This window comes from Lissotriton helveticus, chromosome 6 (genome assembly GCF_964261635.1).
Source record: "Lissotriton helveticus chromosome 6, aLisHel1.1, whole genome shotgun sequence".
Taxonomy (NCBI): Eukaryota; Metazoa; Chordata; class Amphibia; order Caudata; family Salamandridae; genus Lissotriton; species Lissotriton helveticus.
In genome coordinates this window covers 18,122,206-18,128,205 of record NC_136067.1, presented here as the reverse complement: position 1 = coordinate 18,128,205, position 6,000 = coordinate 18,122,206, and positions in this window count along the sequence as shown.

The following is a 6,000-nucleotide window of genomic DNA, read 5'->3' as shown; positions in this document are numbered from 1 at the left end:
AGCCCTCCCCTAAAATCACGATCGAAAGGGGGTTCTTAATAATGCGAGATCTTTAATTAAAAATAACATCGCATTTAGAGACCTTGTTTTGGTCAGAAAGCCTATGTGGGTGTTTATTACAGAGACCTGGGCATCTGATGCCTCAGGACCTGATTTGGTAGATGCTATCCCCATGGGTTATGCCCTGGTCAGGATGGATAGAATAGGCCGTCGAGAACGGAGGAATAGGAATTTTATACACGGACTCTCTTACATGCCGTACTGAATTTCTTTCCACCCCCTCTGATTCTTTTCAGGCCATGTATTTTTCTATCAATTCCACTCCCTCCGTCTCCTTCTCTGGCCTCTTGTTCTGTAGGCAGCCGGGCCCTGGATCTGCTTTTAGTCAGGACTTGATCAAGCTGCTAGAGCCATTCATTGAGAGGCCTAATATTACTCTCGTTGGTGATTTTAATTTGCATTTGGAAAATAGGGGATCAAGAGACACCCTGACACTTCTGGAAACTCTGGACTATTGTGGTTTGATGCAGCTGGTGACTGGCCGCAGCCATGTGGCTGGTCACACGCTTGACGGAGTCTTTACCAATGACCTGAGGCTGAAGGTGGGACTTCCGGTTCGCTAGCTTGGTCCGATCCCGCTAGAACTATCCTATCAGGACGCAGCCCCGTCGTCCTCAGATCCTAGGAAGTGGGAACTTAGAAGGAACTTTAATGCCATCAATAATGAGGTTCTCGCTCCCTATTTGAATAATCTGATGCCTGTTGAATTGCAGGATGTCAATTCTGCCGCCCGCGAACTCGCCGGTACCATCTCAGGGGCTCTGGACATCATGGCTCCCCCTAAACAGCATTACTCTGCGAGAAAGAGTCCCTCGGCTCCCTGGTTCTCAGACAGACTTAGGCTGCTGAGACAAGGGTGTCGCAAACAGGGGAGGCTCTGGCGGGCTCAGTTGTGTCCCTTGGGGAGGGAACAACACAAACTTTGCCTAAAAGAATACAAGCTAGCCATTATGGAGGAAAAGAGGGCCTATTATACTAAGATCACTGCTTCCCTTAATTCTCCCAGAGAACTCTTTAGAATCATAGATTCCCTATCTTCTCCACCAGTAGCTGACCCTATAGTGGAATCCCAGGAGTTGTGTGACAGCATTTCGGTCTTTTTACATTCTAAGATCGTGGATATCCATGGCACACTTACAACCTTGAATCTTGGTTTGGGACCCTGCATTCCCTCTCCTTCTTCAGACGGGAGTGTGTCTGTCGGATCTCCTCCGAGTCTCCCGTCCTTCTTCCTCCTTACTCCTGAGCTGATTAATCAGCTCTTGGACAATATCAAATCGGGCTCTCCTTTAGATCCAGGCCCACTCAAAGTCCTGAAGGCTTGTCGGGAAGTGTCGGGAAATGGTTATTCTCCCTCTTATGAAGGTCATGAATTGTGTTATCACGGAGGGAGTTTTTCCCTCGCTATGGAAGGCGGTGGTTAAACCTCTTCTGAAGAAACCCACTTTGGATCCTGGGGTTCTGAAAAACTTCTGCCCCATTTCACTTCTCCCTGTTCCTGCAAAGATGTTTGAATCCCATCTTTAACAGCATCTGAGCTCCTTCCAAAGGGATTCTGCCCTCCTGGATGTCTCCCAGCATGGCTTTAGGAGATCTCACAGCACCGAATCCGCCCTTACTGTAGTTGTTAATAACATTTGCTGCCAGGTTGATGAGGGCCATACCACTCTCCTGGTCCTGTTAGACCTGACGGCGGCCTTTGATACTCTCTCTCCATCTATTCTGGTAGCTCGTCTTAGGGAGATAGGGGTTGGAGGTCCTGCACTGGGCCTTCTGGCTTCCTTTCTTAACGAAAGGGAACAGAGAGTGAAGTTGGGCCAGTTTCTATCTGCCCCAAAGCCCGTGCATTGTGGGGTCCCACAGGGCTCTTCATTGAGCCCTACCCTGTTTAACATTTATGTGGCCCCACTTGCCAGGGTAGTTAGATCCTTTGGGCTGGAGGTGTTGTCGTATGCTGATGACACCCAAATTATGGCCTCTCTCACACAGCCCATGAAGGAATCTGCTCAGAACTTCAGGAACTGCATGGAGGCTGTGTCCCGTTGGATGATACAGAAGTTCCTGAAATTAAACGGGGTGAAAACGGAGGTGCTGATTTTTGGCGGCTGCCAGGAAATTTGGTCAAATGACTGGTGGCCGCCCTCACTTGGGAACTGTCTGCCTCCCCATCAGTTTGCTAAGAACCTTGGGGTGCTAATGGACACTTCGCTTTCTTTTGACCATCAGGTCAGCAAGACTGCCTCCACCTGCTGTGGTATCATCAGGATTCTCAGAAGGATGGCCCATTATCTTCCCCCGAGGCCCGGAAACAGGCCACCGTGGCATTAGTCTCCTCAAGGCTGGACTATTGCAACGCCCTTTATGTGGGCATAAACAAGAGCCTTATCCATTGTTTGCAAATGGTCCAGAATGCGTCGGCGAAGATGGTTCTTAATCTCCCCAGACTTGCCTCGCCCTCGTCAGCCCGGAGAAGCCTACATTGGCTTCCTATTCAGTCCAGGATCTCGTTTAAGATTCTCTGTCTTGCCCATGGGGCCCTTCACGGTATAGGCCCTGAGGTGATCAGGTCTTTGGTTCACCCCTACTCACCTAGTCGATCCCTTCGCTCCTCCAACAAAAATCTTCATGAAGTGACAAGGTTCGTAAGAGTGAAATGGGGAGGCAGAGCATTTTCCTCAGTTGTACCTAGGTTATGGAACTCTCTCCCCTCTGAGCTCCTAGGGCAACCGTCGCCTGCTCTCTTCCGCAAGGCCTTAAAAACCTGGCTCTTTTCTGAAGTCAATCGGTAATAGTCTACTTTGGTTGATTACATCTCATTTTGACCTGCCCTTGCGCCTTGATGCCCTTGGGCTAAGTTGCGCGATAAAAGATTCCCTTCATTCATTCATTCATTATGGTGGCGGTGTCTGCTAGACACCACCAGCCATATTAAGATGCCAGCCGGAAGCAGCCATTCCATTGCAGCATTGCCGCCAAGGAAATGCAAAACAGTTAAACAAATCATTACTTAAACAAAAAAGGTACACCCACCAAGTAAGTGTCATTTAAATTGCATTTAATCCAACTATTCGCAATGATTTGCTGCAGTTACACATATACTATATTTCATATTCATACAATACATGGTAAATTGTGTATAATTCTTCAATTAGTGCTCGGTGATTGTCAGATAAGAAAGGGATTTTAAAGGGGGGTAGGGTGTGTTTGGAAAAGAATGAGGGACAAAGAAAAGGAATTGTGTCCTATAAACAATTCAGTCTTATTCACAGAACATTTCCAGTCATGTTACAGATCACAGTAGTTCCCAAGAAATACACTATACACAGGAGCTGAGTTTAGCAAGTTCGGTAGGGCGTGTATGTGTTGATAATGTTGTCGACGTTTCGACCCCCAAGTTAAGGGCGGGTGAAGCCTCAGTTTGGGGTCTTCCTCAGGACAATTAAAAACAGTGACATTGAGCACCTAGGAAAACAGAAATGTGTATCACTAGATGGAATCAATTAAATTCTAAAAAACAGGGCAAAATTCATGGTGTACCTACATGCGCAGGCGTACGAGTGGGATCCCTTCTGAGTTGGGACTCGCGCCTGTACCGTTGTTCTCTGAAGGAAATAGATTGCGGTTAGGAAGGATAATGTGGGCAGGTCATGGTAAGTTAGACCAAACAGGAGAACCATGACTTACTGTGTTCGCCCGTTCTTTGAAGAGCAATTGGTCTCTTACAAAAGTCGTGGATGACGATACTGGGACCGGTCTGTCCGTGGGTGAGGCAAGCGTCCTACATCCACCGGGCGGTAGAGTTCAGCGTGTAGGTAAGTTACACCATCTGGAAGAACACAGAGATACTGTATTGCTTCGCATATCAAATCTTTGTGGTAGACAAAATTCAATAGGGGTGTAAGGGAGGTTCTCGGTCCGTCCATACTATGGGGGGACCAGAAACCCTCCCGGTCGGTCTCATGACCACATCAGGCTATGGAGGACCGCTATCCCATGTGATTTAAACCAAAATAAATGGGAGCTTATGGCAAACAATCATCCATAATTAAAACAGTGGGTGGGCCAAAAAAATAATAAAATACTGGTCGACATCCGACTCTGGAGGATAACCGGGGAGCCCAATCTATACAAGTCGTGCTGTCCCATACTTATTGAGAGAAACAACGATTGGGGAGGTTATGGCAACATTTCTTACATAACAAGAAGAGTCGCGCTGCCTGAGTTAGCCAGGACCGTAAGCGCTTCTCCTCGGTAACTGATTAATCTGACCCAGTAATTTCGCAAAACAGCGCGGAGCGAGCATACCTGCGTGACTGCTGCCGATTGATTCACAGTGACAGCTCGCAGGCGCACGTCAACCCATACATGTAACAGGCGTTTCCAGGGAGCGTCTCTAGTGGGCGTGTCCCGGCACCTCGCGGTGCTGCCGCTGGCTGCTGCGCGGCTGGAGGACTGCGTGGGGCGCATGTGCCGAACTTGAGACACTGTTAAACCTCCGGACTCGGGAGGTCTGTCTGAATTGCTATATTAGATAACGAAGACTATCTGAAGACCAAGATAGTTGCAGGCGTTAATAATCTACTATGTACACATCGGTGTCTAGGTCAACAAACGTCAGAAAAGGAAATGTTGGCAAATTGTTCCTATAATGAGAGACAAAGTTATGGTTACGGAATCCCTCTTGTCACATCTGTGTGTGTGCACACGGAACCACTGGCATTGGCTAAACGCAGTCACTGAGCCGGTGATAGAGATTAATGTGTCGGTATCATCGCAGGCCAACGGGGTTCCATGGGCATGGGTACTGAGGAGCAAGATGGCATATGCACATGTATTTAAGGACCCATGATGATATTATACCATATATTAGTGTTAATGTACATGTACATGTCAACCCTCAACATGGGAGAAATTAATTGGTAGATCTAACACAATATTCTCTAAGCATAGATCGCTCATATATTTACACATCCAGCATCGCTTTATCTTCAACATATTGATACAAATGTGCAGTTCAAAACAGAGTCCCTGTCCTGGATATTACACACATTATGTTTTAACATCTTACTGGTCGGATACAAGTCCAGCTAATTGCGAGTAAGTCGCATCAAGTTCATTTAGGCCATTGTCAACAGTGTCCAAAGTGTACATCCATTTACACTCCCTAACGTTCAGTAGTGAATTCAAATTGCCACCCCTGGGTCCCACCGTGATTTTTTCAATTACCAGCCATTTGAAGGATTCAGGGGTGTGTGATTTAGACATGAAATGTTCAACCAAAGGGGAGCCCGGTGTTTGGCACCTTATCCTGCTGCAATGTTGTAAGATCCGCTTTTTGACATGTTGTTTGGTTTGTCCGATGTATACCAGATCACAAGGACATATGATGGCGTAGATAACGTCACTTGTGTTGCAGTTAGTCATTGTTTTCAAAGTAACTGTATTGTTACGATTCTTCACATGGCTGAATAATCAGTCTAAGGACATTCAGTTCACCATGAGCATGAGTAAGACCTCCATTGACTTCTTAGACATCACCATCAAGGTCCAGAATGGTCACCTCCACACCACACTCTTTCGAAAACCCACCGAACGGAACAGCCTTCTACGATACACGAGTCACCATACACGAAGCCTACGGGACAATCTACCGTTTGGCCAGTTTCTCCGGATAAGGAGGAACTGTTCACTCAAAGAAGACTACTTCCTAGAATCGGATCTCTTGATCAGGAGACTAATGGAAAGAGGTTACCCAAGACGACTGGTTACAAGAGCAAGAAAGAGAGCTTGGTACAGCCCGAGGGAGGACCTGCTGAAGCCCAGAGAGCGTCCCGTGGATCCCGAAAGGATTATCTGCGTTACCACTTTCTGCACGAAGAGTAACCTGATTAAGAAGACGGTAAACAAACACTGGACTATGGTATCGGATGTGATCAACCA